This window comes from Suncus etruscus, chromosome 2 (assembly GCF_024139225.1).
Source record: "Suncus etruscus isolate mSunEtr1 chromosome 2, mSunEtr1.pri.cur, whole genome shotgun sequence".
Taxonomy (NCBI): domain Eukaryota; kingdom Metazoa; phylum Chordata; class Mammalia; order Eulipotyphla; family Soricidae; genus Suncus; species Suncus etruscus.
This window is the reverse complement of record NC_064849.1, coordinates 103,515,929-103,538,074: the sequence shown is the minus strand read 5'-3', so window position 1 is coordinate 103,538,074 and position 22,146 is coordinate 103,515,929. Positions and strand designations below refer to the sequence as shown.

Sequence of the window (22,146 nt, the reverse complement as noted above, 5' to 3'; positions counted from 1 at the left end):
AAGTGTTTATATTCCAGCCAAACTGCAACTCTCTAGGCTTTATCTCTTTTAGGTAAATTTTTTTCCTCACATAGGAATTTCAACTATTTACACAGTAACATTTTTATTTTGTGGAAATATTTTGAGCACAATCATATTGTCAACTGAAGCTGAATGTTCCTATTTTGTGAAATTCTGTAGGTGGCAACCAATTGAACTTTGAGAAGGCAGGTGATGAGGAAGTGAACTCTCTCTCCCCTCCTCCCTTCACAACTTAGATGGATATTCTTGGAGATTCCTCCAGTATCTTGGTTTGGCTTAGAATAGTGATGGGTTTTGGGAATATGACAAGCTAGAATGGATGACTCCTATTATTACAATATTATTTCAAGATACATGTGATAGTGTAAAGCACTAGATGAAAATGTTTTTTTTTTTCATAGTGTCTGTGACAGAGTCCACAGAGCCCAGGCACTCTGGCTTCAAAGTATTGGAGTGGACATCTTTGGTGTGGACACTTGAATTATCCCTTGGACATCATTTACAGTGGCAGTGAAGATTCTTGCATGAAGCCTTGGAGCATTGTTGCATATGCATTACATATACACATATATAGTAGATTTATGTACATTTTCAATCTTACACGAACTAGGAATCTTAGAAATCACTCTCCTTTTACACTGTTCTATTTTATTATTTTACTTAGAGTCATTTGAGGACCACATACAGGGCAATGATTGAGCTGAGGTTTGCATCCTGTGAGGCGAGCTTACCAGGAGTAATTCCTGGAGCAGAGCCAGAAGTAACCCCTGAACACTGCCAGGGATCAAAAAATGTAGTTATTTTTCCAAGTAATAATAGCTATTTTTCAAGTAATTAAAAGGTTCCTGACAAATAGGAATTAATAAGTAAATTAATGTCCTATTTATCAGCTATAATTATTTTCCTGCAAGTATCACTTTAGTCATAGCAGCTGTATTACAAAACATCTGGGTCGCCTAAATTTGTCCTTTTAAGCCAGTTGGAGATCAAGACAAAGTTGAAAACAAGGTTGAGTGCTCGCTTCGGCAGCACATATACTAAAATTGGAACGATACAGAGAAGATTAGCATGGCCCCTGCACAAGGATGACACGCAAATTCGTGAAGCGTTCCATATTTAAAAAAAAAAAAAGAAAACAAGGTTGAGTACACATTTTTTTAAACTCATGTACCAATCTTTATTTTTATCATTGTAAATCAAGGACAATAGTACCTATATCATAAAGTTATTGTCAGCTCTCATTAGGCATGTATATACACATAGAAACACACATATATGTATAATATATAAAGTATCCAGAGAATATTTGACATATTAAAATATCCATAGAAATGTTAGTAGTACAAAAATCATAATATGAAAGTACTATTCGTATCCTAAGGCCAGGAATACAAATTTTTAACTTGAAGAAAGAACACTGGATATGGGAAATAGTAAGACAGAGCTTCTTCTCTATGATTCTCTAATTTATACTGTTTTATGAATTCATGGCACATACTGTATCAGCACTAATGCAGTCCATGTTTATTATTTTATTTTAGTTTTTGGTTTTTGGGTCACACCTGGCGGTGCTCAGGGGTTACTCCTGGCTCTGCATGCACAAATCACTCCTGGCAGGCTCAGGGGTCCATATGGGATGCACCATGTTAGAACCACTGTTGGTCCTGGGTCGGTCGCTTGCGAGGCAAACGCCCTATCACTATGCTATCTCTCTGGCCCATGGTTTATATTTTTAAAAGAAAAAATTGCCAGCAAAACAGAAATGTTTGAGAATTGGTAATGATAATGTTAATAAAATATTTATTGAAAAGTACTCTGCTATATGTGCTTTTTTTTCTTTTTTAAGTGTGTGTGTATGTCAGTGTGTTTTACTGTGTTATTGAAGTTGCTCTATGTATTTCTTTTTACCTTATTTATAGAAAACTATCAAGCAGAGGCTCATAGATTCAAAACACATTAAGGACCTTTTCATGCAGATATTTTCAAACAGAAGTAGAAGATGCCTGCTTTGCAAATGGTAAGTGCTTTGGATTCCACCATTTATGATCAAGAACAGGACTGGGTGTTTGCAATATTTAGTAATGTTCATCAGGAACCAATTAAGATCTGACATTCTGTCCTCCTTTTGGGAAGTGTTCTGTGCAGTAAGAAGAGATGAAGGGAGTTACTGTGTTTCTCTTGTTGAACTAAATAAGACTAGAAGTGATTGCTGACATAGTATGCACCATGATTTCATCAAGCACTAGAGAAATTAGAGAATCTTAAAGAAGCTCTGTCTTACCCCCCAAGACCAATGTTATTTCTTCAAGTTAAAATTTTGCACTTAATCTTATTTTCAGCTTTGTCTCTAATCTCTAAGGATGGCTTAAAAGGACAAGTTTAGATGATCCAGATGGTTTGTAATACAGCTGCTTACTAAAGTAATGCTTGCAGAAAACAATTATATCTGAAAATTAAGTCATTAATTTACTTATCAATTTCTATTTGTCAGGAACCATTTTAATTAATTGAAAAATAGCTATTATTCTTTGGAAAATAACTACATATTTTGATCCCTGGCAATGCTCAGGGGTTATTTCTGTTTCTGCTCTAAGGAATAACTTCTGGAGGTCTTGGGGGAACTGGATAGGGTGTCTGGGATCAAAACTGGATCAGCCACATGCAAGGCAAATGCCCTGTCCTTTATACTACCATTCCAGTCATGGAAAAAAATCCTGCTTTAAAGAAGTTGTAAAACTGAATGTAATATCAGTGCTGTTGTGGAGATAAGAGGCAAATGTGACAATATAGATAACTATCATGGTTTTGAAACATTATGGTAACTAAGTTCTGAAAGCTCCTGAGGATATCACTAAGCAAATGACAAAAACAAAAGAAATGCAATTCTGTCCAGGGAGAAGAGATGTTGAATGAAACTGAGCTATAAAAGGAAGTAGCCCCATGCAGACCTATAAGGGCTTCACAATGATATAGTGGCAATGAGAAAATGTTGGAGTAATGAGTCGTATGTGGAGGTACAGTGGATATCAGTGATACTGGTTGAGAAAAAGAATCTGACATAGATGTTAGGCTAACATTGGCCCCTTATTTTACTTTTTTTTAATAAAGGGAAAATCACTGCGTATGTTTTAGGAGGTTCAGAAATCCTCAAATATTTGTTGCCACACCTTAACTACCATCAATAATCCTCCACCATTGTCTAGTGTACTACCCCTGCTCCCCTACTGCCCTCCTTCCTGCTCCATTTTGCTTCACCACCTCACAACCATGACTCTGAAATCATGATCCAGGAGCTATTTATTTGTTTGGTTTGTTTATTCCCTGTGTGTTTCTTTATATCAACGTATGAGTGATGTAATATATTTCTGCCTTATTTCCTTTAATATTACCCACTCTAGTTCTATCTGTGTTGTGGCAAATGATACAATTACATAGTTTCTTACATCTAATTACATTATGTAATTACATATGTAATTACATTATGTCTGGGTACCACATCTTTATCCACTCACCTATTGTTGGATGGCTCATACTCTTTTTTTTGTTTTTTTTTTTTTTGTTTTGGTTTTTGGGCCACACCCATTTGACGCTCAGGGGTTACTCCTGGCTATGTGCTCAGAAATCGCCCCTGGCTTGGGGGGACCATATGGGACGCCGGGGGATCGAACCGCGGTCCTTCCTTGGCTAGCGCTTGCAAGGCAGACACCTTACCTCCAGCGCCACCTACCCGGCCCCTCATACTCTTTTTTTAATTTATTAAAAGAAAATAAATTTCATAGTTGACATAATTGATCATAATACCTTTATTTCAGGATGACAGTAAGTTAAGTTATTCATACAGAGAAAGAAAATAGAGAATAAAAAAATGAAAAAGAAGGCGAGAGAGTTCATTAGCAGGTATGTTTGTGAAAATTATTGAATCACCAATAAAGTTGTTAATGCAATATTCAAAGGTTTAGTATACTCCCCCTCTTTTTTTGAGATGAGAGATACACTAAAGGGGAAAAAATGTGCGTGTGGCAGGTGTCATTTGCATAGGCACAGCAAAATATGGAAGGAATTGAAAGAAAAACCTTTGGCCTAAAAAACAGAGGTATATATACCCCTGAGGTATTTTGGCATAAGACCAACTCAAGGCTTCAGGCATACTAGGTTGTCCAATCCCATAGTCATTCTTGGTAGTCAGCTCTTCATCATCGCAGTTGTTGCTGTCAGGTAGCTGCAGTTTCATCATCAGTTAGCATTGCAGACAATTCTGCCCTAAAAAGCAGACTGTTACTGTTGCTTGGTTGTCAGGGTGACCTAAAAACTGTCTTTGGAGTAAGTTAGTGCCATAGTGGTGGTGAGCCTTCCTTGGTAGAATTTGTTTCTGGTGCTGATGTAGGAAACCATGTTTGTTTCTGTAGGTGGTATCCATGGTTCAGGGATGAGTGGTCATTGTCCAATTAACTGGAGTCTAGGGCAAGTCACTATGCCAAGTGTTTAAGGTGTAAGATCCCACTGCAGTATAACTTTTTTTTGTTCCTATATCTATTAGATAAGAACTTATTTGAATCTGTTAATTTTTCCCATTTTAATGTGCCTATGCAAAAAGGGACAACACCAGAAGGTATTACATACTTACACATTATAGTGTATGTGGGGTGCCGAGGTATCAAGACCAACATTCCCCAGGACCTTTTGCTCACATGAACTTTGAACAGAGACTTGTCTACTAGTATTTTGTAGTAAACAGATCCCAAAGGTAGGGGAAGTTGCTGCTACATAAGGAGATATTCAATAACGATTATGCCTACAAAGGAGTGTATCTAAAAAAATATTTAAAGAAAATTTATATGTCCTCTTTGAATATTTTGAAATAGGTGAGGAAGGAATAAGATCTGGGGTGCAGCTTCAACATGTAATTTGGTTTTGTGGAGTCTAGGGAAAATAGGTTCCAACAGTCCCCTATCAGGATGTGTCCTTAATCGGGGGATTCCTCAGGAACCAAATCTGGTAGCAAGCAATAGTCCACAGTGAACGGAGGTGAAGGAAGAGGGGCCATCAAGAGCAGCTCAATAGCAGAAGACTGTCAGTTTCTTCTCGTGCTGAGAATCTATCTTTGAACTTTGGGCACTGGTTGAGATCTGGCTGGAGGGGAGAACGATAAGGACTGAGAGTAAAATAATGATTAAATCTGGAGAAATAATATGAAGGGCTTGAAAAGGGTTTTAACCTGGTGAGCCAAAAAATAGAAAGAAAGGAGGAAGGTAGTGTGGGAGACGGAGCATCCCACATATCAAAGGAATTTTCCACCGTCTGATTCAAGCCATAAAGTTTGCTTAGCCCCGAGCCAAAAAGAAACTCTGCAAATAAATTTAGCCCGGCACACAGAATCTGGCTTAACCAGATTCCTTAACCTTTCCATGGAACCTGTTTTTGTAACTGCTCTCAAAAACGTAATTATAGATAGGTTTTTGTAAAGTTTAAATTATGATCCTTATTGCTTGCACAAAAGAAAGATTTAAATGGAAAATAGGCTAAACAAAAATTGTATTTGCGTAAATATCAATTAGCTATTTGTTTAAGGATTTGCTTCCCCTCCCCCCATCCTGCCAGGTTCCTCTTTATCCTTCCCGCCATCAAAATGTGTTTATGCTCCCATTGGTTAAAATTGTTGTACTTGTACAAATCTGATTGGTTTATATTTCAATCCTATGTTATTACCCCTCCCACAGAAGCAGGGCATAAAAGCCCTGCTTGCCCTCATTAAAGCCTCTTGACTGGAACGCACCTTGAGCATTTACTAACTTCTGCAGCTTAATTTTTTAGGTGTTCACAAAAGAGCTTAACACTCGCGAATTATTTGTAGCTGCTTTCTGCCTTCTGTCCCGGTTGAGAGAAAGCTGCTGGCCGGAATTCTCTCCCAGCAAAGGGCAGGAGCAGAGGCAGTTACAAGGTAGGATTATTGATAATAGAGGGGAAAATATTATACTACTTAGTATTATATCTATTGCAGACGGATATTAGATTGACCTTGGTATGGTATACACATACTCTCATGTGCTGACATCGGCAGCCAGAGGATAGATTTGTGGGTTACATTTGCAAAGCTTTCCCAGGTGATATGGGACAGAACCCTTCAAGAGAAGGGATAAAGAAGAAAAGAAAAGAAAGTGAAGCTGGCAAGTCTATTGTAGAAGGTTTTCCTCCCCACCCACCCCTCCAGACCTTTTAGGCTGGTTATGTTTGGTGAGGGTGAACTAGATTGAAGAAAGGCTTCAGAGCTTAAGTTGTGTGGAGCAGTCTAAAGAACAATCATAGTTTTCAAGTCTAAATAACCAAGTAACATGGTAACGAGCACTGTATGGGGTGACTGTACCATGACGTTGATATTATATCTATTACAGGTGAACATTAGACAGCTATTGGTATGGCGAACATGGGTTACAAATCCAGGTAAAATGGTACATAAAAATTTTTAAACAATAGTGGAGGTGGGAGGGAAAAAGGAGAAGCAATTTAAGCCAGCAAAGGTTTACCATTGGCTGATCCGACCCTGTTTCGTGAGGGAAATCTCTACTGGGGAAAGACTACTTGGGATAGATTGTGAATAGAGCATTCTAGCGAATACGTGATATGGTGATGAGCACTGTATAGGGGATATATACCGTGTATTATTATCTTGCAAGTTTTGCACAACCCGTTTCCTTTCCTAGAGGCAACCTATAATTATGAGCATTATGGTATAATGGTAGATTAACAACAGTTGTAACGTGCCTGCGCAGTTTCGTGAAAAGGACTGATGAGAACGAGGGAAAGCTCTTTGGTAAGGCTGGCTGGGCTGCCCCATCCCGCTCTGTGGGCTGGTCACTGACTAGCCTTCCCTCCCCTCCCCCTGAACCAACCTGAGTGAGCAGGGATGGGGTGAAATGGGTGATCCACTGGGGTGCTGGAGGCCCTGGGACTGGGGACTTCCTTGTTGCCTGGCTCTCCTGCCCCACCTGAGGCCAGCCACGCTACTCCCAATTGAAAATGGATTCTGGTTGTAGCACTCGGCTCATACTCTTTTTTTTTTTTTTTGGTTTTTGGGCCACACCCGGTGTTGCTCAGGGGTTATTCCTGGCTGTCTGCTCAGAAATAGCTCCTGGCAGGCACGGGGGACCATATGGGACACCGGGATTCGAACCAACCACCTTTGGTCCTGGGTCGGTTGCTTGCAAGGCAAACACCGCTGTGCTATCTCTCCGGGCCCTTGGCTCATACTCTTAATGATGCACTATAGATATCGAGTTATGTGCTTTCTAAGAACTGCAGTATTTTGACAGACAATTGATCATTTTGTCTGAATAAAAAGATGGAGCAAAAACAAAACAAAACAAAACAGAACAAAACAAAACAAAAAACAAAGATAGAGCCTAACTCAGAAACTGCTTGAAGCAACAAAGTTTCCGCAGTTCTAGACTTCAGATTCCTCTTTTGCAGGCCTCTCTATGGCTCTCCTGCACTGTTGGTATTTTAAAATAAGGAGCACCCATTGTCACACACTTTGTAGCAATATCACCAGAATCTTTTTCTACATTCAACTGCATCACTGTCTTTCCAGACCTTTTGGCATGTTCTCCAAGGTTGCGTAATATGCAGAATTCATTTGTGTCAAGGTGATAGAGCCTAGAAATATAATTTGAAAAAGGACTTGGTACCTGAGAATTCTTATGTAGGATCTCCATTTGAACCTGGATTTGAAGTTGCATTATCAGAGGCAGCACTGCATAACTTAGTAACTCTCACTAAACATCTACCATTGTATAGGCTCTTCAAAGGAGTAAGATAATGAGCAAGTAAGTCCCAGAATTAAATAGAAATTATAGGGGATGGAGCAATAGCACAGGGGGTAAGGCTCTTGCTTTCCATGTGGCTGACTGGGTACAATTCCTGGCATCCCATATGGTCCCCTGAGCCCACCAGGAGTCACTCCTGAGAACAGAGCCAGGAGTAACCCCTGGGCACTGCCAGGTGTGGCACAAAAACCAAAAGAAAAAAAGAAATTGCAGTAGTAATGTTAATTAACATTAACATTCCTTACACTCACACTACTGGCTGGGAATTTATTACACTATATATGTTTATATATATACACATATAACATGCATCTATAGATACATCAGAAGACTAATTGTGAATGAAATAAATGACATCAAAAGACTCTTTCTAATTAGCTTAACCACAGATTATTACCATGAGAAAATGACTCAGCCTAAAAACATGTAATTGTACTCTTCCTGTGTTGGGGAAAGTCTAGAGAGATGGGAACTACATTCTGAGAGCTAAGGATGGGCCATGATGAGACCCATTATAAGAAAGAGAATGTTAGTTGCTTCTGATTTTAGCATATGGCACTTGTTTGTAGTCATGCATTTTCCATTACATCATAATTTTCTTCTCCTTAACACTTCTACATGTATCTCTTATATTTCCTTTCCTCTTTGAAAACCCTAGTTTATGAGTAACTTATTCATAAACTATGGCTCACCAGACTTAAAAGTGAATAAGTAAAAATTCCCAGTTTCATACTTTCCACATATATTTGTAACCACAAGTTTTTTTTTTGGGGGGGGGTAATGATATCTCCCAATATATATTCTACATACTAGGTGCCTTCTTCCATGATTTTTGGCCTTGAACCTCCTTCTGGCTGGAGGCTAAATTTTAGAGCTCAGTATATGATGTTGTTCAGGCCCTCTGATGCCAGGGACTTTTTGGTTCATTCTAGTAGGTGTTTTGGGTCCTCCTGGAGTAAAATGGCCATTATCACTGTCTCTAGAAATGTCTCAGCATGCTCAGAGGATCATGTGATGCTGGAAATCAAACCTGAGTCAACCACATACAGGGTATATATCTTGATTCCTGGACTATTTCTTTAGCCACTGCAACCATAATTTATGAGAAGAATCTTTAAAATTTTAATTTAAAAGTTTAAAGCAATTTTTAAATTTGAGAAATAACTGAAGTTATATTTTTAATTTACTTTTTAAAATTGATAAGGTAGAGACATAGTGGACACCCAAGATGACAATAGTCATACATACCACTGAAGAAGGTAACCCTTGGAGGTCAAATTGGATTCTGATGTGGGAATTCATCATTGGTTTTGGGCCACAACCAGAGGTGCTCAGAAATTACTCCTGGTTTTATACTCAGGAATTACTCTTGGCAGTGCTTGAAGGACTATATGGGGTGCTGAGGATCGAACCCAGGTTAGTCATATGCAAGGCAAGCATATTACCTGCTCTACTATCACTCCAGTCCCCTGGTATCTTATCCTTAAAAGCAATGTTGGTACATTTTAATGCTACTTCTTTTGGATTATAATAACAGGCCTGTTTGAAAAGAGTGTGGTTTAGATGAATGGCTAAAGAAGCTGTGGTACATATATACAATGGAATATTATGCAGACATCAGGAGAGATGAAGTCATGAAATTTTCCTATACAAGGATGTACATGGACTCTATTATGCTGAATGAAATAAATCAGAGGGAGAGAGAGAAATGCAGAATAGTCTCACTCATCTATAGGTTTGAAGAAAAATAAAAGAAATTTTTGCAGTAATTCCCAGAGACAAAAAAGAAGAGGGCTGGAAGATTCAGCTGAATACATGAAGCTCACCACAAAGAGTGATGAGTATTGCTAGAGAAATAACTATAATGAGAACTATCATAACAATGTGAACGATTGAGGGAAGTAGAAGCCTGTTTAGAGTAAAGACAGGGGTGGGGTGGGGAGGAGGGAGATTTGGGACATTGATGGTGGGAATGTTGCACTGGTAAAGGGGGTGTTCTTTACATGACTGAAATCATACAACTACAATCATATTTATAATCATGGTGTTTAAATAAAGATAATTAAAAAAAGAAAAGAGTGTGGTTTAAACATCATGATACTGAATGCTTAAGGATTTTTATAGCTATTGTTGCTCTTACAAGAGATTCAAGCATGATTAGCTATGCAAGTGTCACTGAGAAGAGCCAGTATCAAGAATTCACTCTTTATCTTTTATCAGGACCTTTGTTGAATTTCTATCCATCACACCTCTTGGTCTTTTCATATTCCAATTGAGATTTATAATTAATAATATAGATAGGGTAGCTCCAAACACCTAGAATTGGTATGGTGAAATTTAAAGTTGAATGTAAATGCTTCTCTTTTTCATTTCAACTATTTTAATTTTTTCCTAGTTCCTTAACCCTTCATCAAAATGAACAAGCAAAGAAATAAGACAAAAGACCATCAAGCAAAGTAAACCCAACTCCTCGAAACCAGAAATTTATCTGTCTAAAAGGAATTTTTAAAATTGCCAGTAGTAAAATCAATCTAGGCCAGAATTCCATTTTACTTTTTTTCTTTTTATTTTAATACTATGGTTACAAAATCGATCATGATTTTCAGTCTTACCATGTACACCACTCTTTATGTAGCCAGAAACAATAGAGACGAGGGCCAGGAGGACCAATCTGTGGTAGGAAGCTTGCCACGAATAGTGGAGCAGTGCAGTTAGGTTAGGAAGGGAACACTATGACAATGATAGCTGGAAATAATTAGTCTGGACAAAAACTAAGTGCTGAAAGGAGATAAAATGATATACATGATACCTCTTCATTAACAATAGTGCAAACCATTTACCTTTTTAGCAAATATAAAAATATGTGTGTGTGTGTGTGTGTGTGTGTGTGTGTGTGTGTGTGTGTGTGTGGGTTGAATCTCAGCAACCATACCACCAGCAGTGCTCAGAGATTACTACTGGCTCTGTGTTCAGGGATCAGTCTTAGTAATTCTTGGGAATCATATGTGCTGCTCGCGTTTGAAAGAGACAAAAGAGAGGAGGGCTGGAAGGTCCAGCTCACCACAAAGAGTGCTGAGTGCAATTAGAAAAATAATTAAACTGAGAACTATCATAACCATGTGAATGAGTGAGGGAAGTAGAAAGCCTGTCTAGAGCACAAGTTGGGGTGGGGTGGAAGGAAGGACACTTGGGATATTGGTGATGGGAATAAAAAGAAAAAAAAGAAAGTGGGCACCATCATTCTAAGCAAACATCTTAACCTTTGTACTTATATCCAGTCCCAGGAGATATAATTTTTGGCAAGATATAAGTGAAGTGAAATTATATTCTTGCAATAAAAAGGGCAGCAAAATAATTTCACCAGTCAGTTGTAATACTTTTATTGATAAGTGCAATGTCATTTTGTTTTATTCTCCTTGATTCCTCAGCCAGGCTAGAACATATGCATAAGCCTCACTTCTGTGAACCTTTTGTGGTGAACTTCAAGTTTCTACATTCTCCAGTTTTCCTTCCACCTTTTAACCACTTTATTTTTAAGTATTTCTCAGTAACTTAGCCAATTCTAGACATCTTGCCTTTTATCCTCTAAGGAATGTTTTCTATTCCCAATATTTAAATAAGCCTTTATGGGACTGTCATCAAATTAGTTTGGTCTATATCTTGATTTTATTCTCTATATAAAAGTTTAGTTACTGAATTATTCTACAAAGTAGAGATATTTTCTTGTGAAGAAAATGGGTAATTTTAAATTATTTTCCAGTAGTGGCCTCTCAAGCGAATTCTTATTTAATTTCCTACAGGAAATATCTATGCAATTCTAGAGCTTTTATTAGGAATTTATATGTACTTACCATTGTTTTCAACAATTGTCATTGCTTTTCATGGTCTTTGGGGGGTTATGAATTGGCTTTTATTAGGTCAATTATCTCTGATAAGGAATCATATCCTGATAGATATGCTTTCTGGCAAAAATATTAATTTAGGCCATTTACAGGATGTCTGTCATAAGGTTTTTAGAAGTACTATCTATTTTGTCTCCTGGAGAGATAGTCATTTCACTGCCTATAACTACCTTATTTACTAGCCAACTACTGCTCGTGCAGTATTTTTACTTTTGGTTACATGTTAGTTACATGAGAAACTATTTATTAAACACACCAATGTTTAACAAATTTAACTTCCTTAGAAGACATTTTTTCAATTGGCCTAAGTTTCACTCAGGCAGAGAACATTTTTCAGAGATCTTAGATAATAGTAACATAAGGCTTTGGTTTGAGAATCACTAATAACTATACTAAAACAAAAATATTTGCATTAACTATTACAATCATGATTTGTAATTCTATTTCATTACTTTAATGTGAACATAAATTTTATGAGCCTAATTCTTCATGTATAATATAGGACATATGACAATAACAAAAATCTTGTTTTGAAAATTATATAATACAATATAGCATATGAAAATATAAAATTTATTATATGCTTAACTTTAAGCCCATTTCTTATGACTGTCTCAGTTTATCATTACTGTAAATTTTATTTGTTCTTTTAAATATAAATAACTTCCCATACTAACATTTTATGTTTAGCTTTTGGTGATAATAATTCCCCTGCAAAAGCATTGGTCCAAAAGTTGAGAAATTAGATCTCAGGTCATCTGTGTTTTCCTAATTTAATTCTTAATATATTAATATTATACAGCTGGTAACTAACCTCAGCTTTGATCAACTGCCAAGTATTTTTGAAATTGTATTTCATATTTATACTCATATTGTTTTAGAATTAATCCTGTGAAAATCCCAGGTTTTCATTTTTTATGCCCATTAAAATGTTTAGTGTAGTGCTGTAGTAATCAAACCCAACTTCCATACAAATAAACTGCTTTTTGTGATTTAACACATAAGTGGTGATGGTGAGGATAAGGATGATGCTCTTTCAGGAACTTTAGCTTCAATCACAATATGAAAGAGTCCATTAGTATGGTCTAAGAGGTAGAACTCTTATGACCAGGAGTAAGAAACTATATTTCTTTCTTTTTTTAATTTAAATGACAGACATTTATTAGAATATATAACGGCAAATCTTACACAGTGATATTTAAGGTACACGGTGACAATAAATGAGGGCCTTTCCACCAGCAGAGTTGTCCTCCCTTCATCCCTGTTCCCAAGCATATATTCCTTGCCTCCCTCCTTTATCCCCCAGAATGATAGTATAACTAAAATCATATATGTTAACACTAATGTAAACTTTTTTTTTTGCAGTTCCAGATATTTTTACTAGTGGTTTCTTAAAGATTTAGAGTCATAGGAGCACTGTAAAAACAATGTTAGTGTGACAATTATTGCTTGCATGGGCCCACCAAAGTATGGGGGTCATGGAAAGGAAAAAGTTTGGCCTAAGTACAAGGAGACCCTATCCCTGAAGTTTCCTGACATAAGACCATTTTAGGCTCCAGGCAAACTAGTTTGTCCAATCCTGGTCATTGTCTGTAGTGCCCATACAGGTATATTTTTCACAGTCTCTGTTGTTGAACTCACGAAGAAACTATATTTCTTTGTAGGCTCAGATAGGTTTCAGAGATGCTTCAAGTTGTTTTTATGGTTGAATCACGAGATAAAATTTGGTGCCAGAAGATAGTACAACAAATAAGTACAGTGGTGGACTTGGTTTTGAGCTTTTGTACCACATAATGCTTCCCGGTATCTTATCAGAATCAAACTCTGATCACAGCTTGGTGTGTTCTCCAAACAAACAAACAAAATCTTATAGACAAAGAAAAAATATCTAAAATTTGACTTCTAAATTTTAGTGGCAGCTCTTGAGATTGATACTTTTCAGTATGATTATCTGAGTTCATTTAAAAATTACCGACAAATTATTAACATGAAATTATTTTGACAACATCACTTTGATTTTATTTCAGCTTGATTTCACAAAGAATAATTTATATGTGAAACTTTGGAAACATTTTCAGACTACAATAAATATGAATATGATGTCATTCATTACATAAAAATTGAATTCTAGATAAAAAGTTCAAATTTAATTGAAAAGATAGATGAAACTATTATTTTATTCACACATGAGGTGATTCATTTTGTTGTACTGTTTAGAAGTATTTCCATTGTTTGCCTTGCATGCTGATGACCCAGGACAGACCAGTTTTGATCCCCAGCATCCCAAATAATCCCTAGAGCCTACCATGAGCAGTTTCTGACACAGAGCCAGGAGAAACCCTTAAATGCCATTGGGTATGGCCCCATAACAAATAACAAAAAACAGAAGTATTTTCATTCATAAATGACCATAGTTGATCAAATTTCAAAGTTTTCAATTAGAAAAAGCAGTAACTCAACAGTAATATGTACTTTCAAACCAAGTATCATTTAAAAAGTCAATGTTTCATCTTTTTTGTAGAGCATATATGACACTACTTTTACTCAGTGAAATAAAATTTTCCTCCCATGAAAAACTGCAGATCAAAACAATTTACTGACTTGATAGGTACATTCTTTTTACTCATTTCATTCTCTTATATCCTCATTTATAATTTCTATCCCATTCCACCATCTTCCCTGATGGGTACCCTAGTTTTGCTGTCAAATTTATTTGATTTCATTTTGTCTATTCATCAATTGTATATTTTTAATGACTATATATTTTGATTGTTCATCAGTTATATATTATTGAGCATGGGTCAGATCATCTAATTTTTTAAATAATATCTTTATTTAAACACCTTGATTACAAACATGATTGTGGTTAGGTTTCAGTCATGTAAAGAACACCCCTTTAACCAGTGCAACATTCCCACCACTAATGTCCCAAGTCTCCCTCCATCCCACCCCACCCCCACCTGTACTCTAGACAGACTTTCCACTTCCCTCATTCATTCATATGGTTATGATAGTTCTCAGTGTAGTTATTTCTTTAACTGCACTCACCACTCTTTGTAGTGAGCTTCATGAAGTGAGCTGGAACTTCCAGCCCCCCTCTCTTTTTCTTTGAAGATTATTGCAAGAATGTCTTTCATTTTTTTTAAAACCCATAGATGAGTGAGACCATTCTGCAACTTTCTCTCTCTCTCTCTCTCTCTCTCTCTCTCTCTCTCTCTCTCTCTCTGACTTATTTCACTCAGCATAATAGATTCCATGTACATCTATGTATAGAAAAATTTCATGACTTCATCTCTCCTGACAGCTGCATAATATTTCATTGTGTATATGTACCACAGTTTCTTTAGCTATTTATCTGTTGAAGGGTATCTTGGCTGTTTCCAGAGTCTTGCTATGGTAAATAGTGCTTCAATGAATATAGGTGTAAGGAAGGGATTTTTGTATTGTATTTTTGTGTTCCTGGGTTATATCCCTAGGAGTGGTATAACTGGATCATATGGGAGCTCAATTTCCAGTTTTTGGAGGAATCTATAACATTGGACTAGATTGCATTCCCAGCAGCAGTGAAAAAGAGTTCCTTTCTCTCCTCATCCCTGCCAACACTACTTGTTCTTATTCTTTGTGATGTGTGCCAATCTTTGTGGTGTAAGGTAGTATCTCATAGTTGTTTTTGATTTGCATCTTCCTGATGATTAGTGATGTGGAACATTTTTTCATGTGCCTTTTGGCCATTTGTATTTTTTTTTTGTCAATTTGTCCATTTCTTCTCTCCATTGTGTATATGTACCACAGTTTCTTTAGCCATTCTTTTGCCATGTTGAGGGGCATCTTGGTTGTTTCCAGAGCCTGGCAATTGTGAATAGTGCTACAATGAATATAGGTGTGAGGAAGGGATTTTTGTATTGTATTATTGTGTTCCTAGGCTATATCCCTAGGAGCGGTATAGCTGGATCTAATGGGAACTCAATTTCCAGTTTTTGGAGGAATCTTCATACTGCTTTCCATAAAGGTTGGACTAGATGGCATTCCCACCAGCAGTGGATAAGAGTTTCTTCCTCTCCACATCCCTGCCAGCACTGCTTGTTCTCATTCTTTGTGATGTGTGCCAGTCTCTGTGGCATGAGATGGTATCTTATAGTTGTTTTTATTTGCATCTAGCTGATGATTAGTGATGTGGAGCATTTTTTCATGTACCTTTTGGCCATTTGTATTTCTTTTTTGTCAAAGTGTCTGTCCATCTCTTCTCCCCATTTTTTGATGGGGTTAGATTTCTTTTTTCTTGTAAAGTTCTGTCAATGCCCTGTATATTTTGGATATTAGCCCCTTATCTGAAGGGTGTTGGGTGAATAGTTTCTCCCATCGGTGGGTGGCTCTTGTATCCTGGGAACTATTTCTTTTGAGGTGCAGAAGCTTCTCAGCTTAATGTATTCCCATCTGTTTATCTCTGCTTCCACTTGTTTGGAAAGTGCAGTTTCCTCCTTGAAGATGCCTTTAGTCTCACTGTCATGGAGTGTTTTACCTACATGTTGTTCTATATACCTTATGGTATTAGATTTGATATCAAGGTCTTTAATCCATTTGGATTTTACCTTTGTACATGATGCTAGCTGGGGGGTGGTCTATGTTCACTTTTTTTGCAAGTGGCTAACCAGTTCTGGCAATACCACATGTTGAAGAGGCGTTCCCTGCTCCACTTATGGTTTCTTGCTCTTTTGTCAAAAATTAGGTAATTGTATCTGGGGAACATTCTCTGAGTATTCAAGCCTGTTACACTGATCTGAGGGTCTGTCTTTATTCCAATACCATACTATTTTGATAACTATTGCTTTGTAATACAGTTTAAAGTTGGGGAAAGTAATGCCTCCCATATTCCTTTTTCCTAGAAGTGCTTTAGCTATTCGAGGATGTTTATTGTTCCAAATGCATTTCAAAAGTGTTCGATCCACTTCATTGAAGAATGTCATGGGTATCATTTTTTTTTTTTTTGGTTTTTTGGGCCACACCTGGCATTGCTCAGAGGTTATTTCTGGCTGTCTGCTCAGAAATATCTCCTGGCAGGCACGGGGAACCATATGGGACACAGGGATTCGAACCAACCACCTGTGGTCCTAAATCTGCTGCTTGCAAGGCAAACGCCACTGTGCTATCTCTCCGGGCCCTCATGGGTATCTTTAAAGGGATCGCATTAAATCTGTAATAATGCTTTGCAGAGTATTGCCATTTTAATGATGTTAATCCTGCCAATCCATGAGCAGTGTATGTGTTTCCATTTCCATGTGTCCTCTCTTATTTCTTGGAGTAGGGCTTTATAGTTTTCTTTGTATAGGTCCTTCACATCTTTGGTCAAGTTGACTCCAAGATATTTGAGTTTGTGTGGCACTAATGTGAATGGGATTGGCTTTTTAATGTCCATCTCTACCCTCTCATTATTGGTGTATAAAAAAACCATTGACTTCTGTGTGTTAATTTTATAGCCTGCCACCTTGCTATTTGAATCTATAGTTTCTAGAAGCTTTTTGGTACAGTCTTTAGGGTTTTCTAAGTAGAGTATCATGTCATCTGCAAACAGTGAGAGCTTGACTTCTTCCTTCCCTATCTCTTAAGTTTGATGCCAGTCTCACTGGTATGAGGTATTATCTCATTGATATTTGATTTATATTTCCCCAGTGATCTGTGATGTAGAACTTTTTTTTCATGTGCACCTTGGCCATTTGTATATGTTGTGTGAGAAAGTTTCTGTTTCTAAATTCTACTCATTTTGATGGTTATTTTTGTTGTTGTTAAATTTTACAAGTGCTTTTTATATCTTGGGAATTAACCCTTTGTCAAATGGGTGATGAGAAGCCATGCACCTTATCACTGAGCCAACCTGAACCTATTACTCAAGGAAGCAGATGCATTAGGGAAACTCCACCAAATATATTTTGGAAAAAAACCATTTCTTATATAAATAATTAATTTATGCCTAAGTCCTACTTGTGAAAAATGTCAACATTTTCAGCATCTGAAAATGCTTGAATAAACTAAGATAAGCTTAGAAAGTAAATAACTTAAAATAGGGGTATATGGGCAATGCCCATTCTTCTGAGGCCTGAGCCAGTATAGCGATAGGGTCTTCCCTGGTAGAGGTTTGCTTCCTGGTGATGTTGTAGACAATTGTGGTTGTTTCCATAGATGGTCATTAGTTCAGGGGTATATGGGCAATGTCCATTCTTCTGAGGCCTGATCCAAGTCATTATGCTAGTGATTTGTCTATATTGTTTATTCTTTCAAAATGAGGAGAGGAAAGGAACATATAACTCTCTTGAAATGACCTTGTCATTGTTTTTTTTTAAAATATTTCTTTACTTTTATATTTTTGAGGGTATCACACTATCCAGTCTTATGCCTTTTTCTTGACTCTGTACTCAGACATCACTTCTAGCAGGGCTTTGGGAAGTGATTGTATAGAAAGCCAGGAACCAAACCTGGATTGGCATGTGCAAGGCAAAAGCCCTACCCACTATATATCACTCTGTTCCTGATCTACCTTGACTTTAGGTAAGTTTTATTAAAGTGCATTTTTTTGTTTTTGTCATCTGATGCCAAAATTTGGTAAGTTTTTTTCTGAACTCAATGAAGCTTGAAAGGAAGGTGGATGACAGTAAAACTAAAATGCAAATGTATATAGCATAAATAGTTTTGTGTTATTTAGACAAGAAAAGTAAACTCATGCTTATTAGTACTAAAACATTAACTATTCAAATTTCAAGTTAATTTTAGTTTGAAAAGCAAATATAAAATATTGGATTGGATTAAAATATTCAGTTAAAAACATCTTATTTATTCCATTCTTAGAGTTTTTCCAGAAATAATTTAAGGCTCATTATTTTTATGTTCTGGCTTATCAAAGCTATTATGCCTCTCATGTGGAAAATAGCTTTAATTAGTTTTATTTTACAGGTTTTTACCTGAGCATTCAGATAGTTGGCAAATTTTTATGTTACAGAAACTTAGTGATTTATTATATTTTAAGAATAATAAAATAAAAATGCAACAACTAAAAACTCATTTAGGCTAGTTAACAAAAGAGAAATATAATATCTCAAAATAGTAGTAATGGGTAGACTATACCAGTAATTTAAGAGGAAGTGATCAAATCTGAGAAGTGAGGATTCTTGCTATAAATCTTATCATTTTGGTTGCAAGTTTCATTTCCTCATATGTTATTAAAATGGCATGCGAAAAAAATGCTGTTGAGTGCATCTTGACCTCTAACTAGGAATTTAAAAAAATTTTTTTTCTGGCACAAAAAATTGTAGAATGACTTGCTTTTTTATTCATTATTCATTTTTTATGTATGCCTTGAAATTGTACTGTCCATCAGCATTGTTGTTCAGTTGAACATGAAGAATTTGAGAAAGGGATAAAAGCAAAGACTGCCTTTGTTTCATATTACTCTGTGTGTGTGTGTGTGTGTGTGTGTGTGTGTGTGTGTGTGTGTGTGTGTGGTACGAGGGATTGTACCTAGGGTCTTATATGTATAAGACAAATGCATTCTTGCTGACCTAGATCCCTGATCCCCTCACTGCTTTTTGGTTGGATCAGTAGGTGTAGTCATAGATTAGTTTTTAATTTGTTGAGTCTAGAGAAGAAGACATTTTAGATTGTGCAAAGTAGGAAACAATAGTTGGGGTTTTGGATACTAAGAGGTATACTATAAGTTATTAAACAATCAGGAATAGAAGTTTAAGTGTCATCTTATATACTTAGCCTCAAACTATTGAAGTAGATTTAAGCACCTCAATGCTAGTTTAACTGTAGCCGAGATAAAGCTTTATATCTGAGCCCTTGTCCCTATATCACTTTGTCATTTAGGAGCATTCTCAATAAAAGTAGATAGGAAGCCTATGAAGCAGGAGTTAAAACTATAATGTGTAGAAACCATTGGCCAAGAGAACAAAGTGTTTCAAGGACATCATTAATTGTGCTTAATGCTACTGAAAGTGGGAGTAGAATGAGTGTCAAGCACAGATAATTGGGTTTGGTAATGTGAACAAGTTTAGAAAAATGCTGACTTAACATCTTGATGATAAGAGCTGAGAACACAAAAACAGCTTTCTCAGCACTTCTTATGAGGTGTATTTCTCTAAATGAGATTAGAAAAGTGGGCAGATGCTAGAGAGATTGTAGAAACAAGAAAATTTTTAAGGTAGGATATTTTATGATATAAGTTATTGCTAATAAAAATATCTGGCATTGCAATTAGGAGGGGAATGAAAAAAATATAGAAGAAAGATCTTTGGGTAGACGTAAGAGGATGGAGTCCAGATAATGACAAGAGACATCAGTTTTAGATGTGTCAGAGCAGTTCATCTATTGTGATAGGACAGGTAGAGTTTTAGAGTTCAGATGCAAGTAGGTTGGTAACCTTGATATAGGACAGGATATTGAAATCCTTTATTTAATAATTTATTAGGAAAAGAGAAGACAAGCTTTCAGTTAAGAGTAAAAATGAAGTGTGGAGGTTTAGGGAAAGAAAAAATCATCTAAGAGGACAGAAAGATAGTACAACGGTAGGGTGTTTGCCTTGCTCATGGTCCAGGATGGACCAGCATCTTTTATGGTCCCTTGAGCCTGTCAGGAATAATTTCTGAGCTCAGAGCCAGGAGTAACCTCTGAGTGCTGCCAGTTGTGCCCTCACCTCCCCCTCAATATGTAAAGGGTGCCCACAGACTGAGAAAGTCAGAGGTCATACATAGTACATTGCCGACACAATCTTGGCTGTTTTGAGATTTGATGACATTTGACGTAAGATCTGTCAGTATGGTCATTTTGTTGGTTTGTTTGTTTTTAATAACCAAAGTGAGTTATGAACCTTTCATAATAATATTTAAGGTACATAGAGACAATGAATCAGTGACATTCCCACCACCAGTATTGTCCTCCCTCCACTTCTGTTCCCACCGTGCATCCCATATCTCCCTCATTTGTCCCCCTCCCCCCGACTGCTAGTGTAACTGCTCCCCTCGTGTATAGCTTATTGTAAAGAATGGGTATCAATTCTGTTGTCATTGACTTTGGGTTTGGTGTTTGAGTCTGATCATTTTTATCTCCACTCAATGTTTATATGACTGTTGGTCCTGGAACCCTCCATTTCCTCTGTCCCCCTTAATTCATGAGGCAGAACAAGATGCTTCAAGTTATGTGATTCTGTTGAGAAAAAGGAAAAGAAACCCCCCAAATTGGAAGGATTCCATCTAGAGGTTATAAATATCAATTTAAAAGAAGAAAAACAAAACAACACAAAAAATGAATAAAAAATAGCAACTATGAAAAAAGCACCCAGATACTAAAACCAACCACCATCATATAAAAACCACGAGAATGAGAGCAAATAAAAATTAAAAGAATAAAAAAAGAAAGAAAGAAAGAAAAAATAGAAAAGAGAATAAAAGAAAATCAAATAAGAAGAAGAAAAAGAAAAAAACGAAGAAAGGAGGGCTGGTATGGCAATGGCAAGGTTTTGTGCTTCTTCTTATTTTTTTTTTTTTTGCACAGGCACAGTAAGTATTGGGGAAATTAGAGATTCCCTTGGCCTACGAGAGGATTTCTCTGCCCTTGAAGTGTACTGCTATGGGAACAACTACTGGCCTCCTACACGCTCATTATCACACCCCAAGGTCTTTTTATGGTGCTAGGAAACTTTCTTCTCAGTTGTGAATGATAACACATGCCTCTATAGCTTGAGATCTTGGTATTTGCCTAGGCCATAGGACAAAGGCTAGGATAGACTTTTTATAGTTCTAGAAGTTCTGTTCCACTACTGTTGTTGTAATAAGTATTCTGTAATTAGTGGTCTTGGTTTTTGCTCAGATCCTAGGACAAAGCGTAGGATCTTTTTTTTTTTTCTAACTGCATTCAACTCCTTAGTTTCAAATACTTACTTAGTAGAGTTAATTTGGGCAGGGCATTGCCAGACAAGAATAGGGGATACAAATTAGTTGAGGCTGTTTACAAGACAGGATTTAAATGGTGAATTTTGCATCTAAATTTGATAAACTTTAAAGAATGAATTTGACAAAGGTGGGTAGTAGTATAAAAGGTTAAATATTAAATAGGGACAAGGGAGGTTTGGAGTAAGTATGAAAAGAGAAAGGTGCATAGAAAGACAAATTAGAGACTGGTAAATTGTATCCTTGACATTGAGATTATGGAACTCAGACAGTAAGACATGAACTAGGGTTTAATCACTGAAGTGTGTGCTTGTGGTTGAGGGTAAGATTGAGGACATGATCAACTATAGTAAATAGGTAAATAAATTTATATGCCATCATTTTGTATTATGTTTCATAGTATTTGGATTTTTTGTGGGGGGGTTATACTCAGTGGCTATCAGTTACTTGAATGTTACTTGAATTAAT

The 22,146-nt window shown here is 36.7% G+C and overlaps 1 non-coding gene across 1 annotated transcript; it reads left to right on the top strand.

Annotated features, from left to right (window-relative positions):
• The first annotated feature begins 1,034 nt into the window (after positions 1–1,034).
• LOC126003040 (U6 spliceosomal RNA) lies at positions 1,035–1,141 on the top strand. The gene has a single exon (XR_007493584.1). It is a non-coding gene; the product is annotated as a U6 spliceosomal RNA (small nuclear RNA).
• The last annotated feature ends 21,005 nt before the right edge of the window (positions 1,142–22,146 follow it).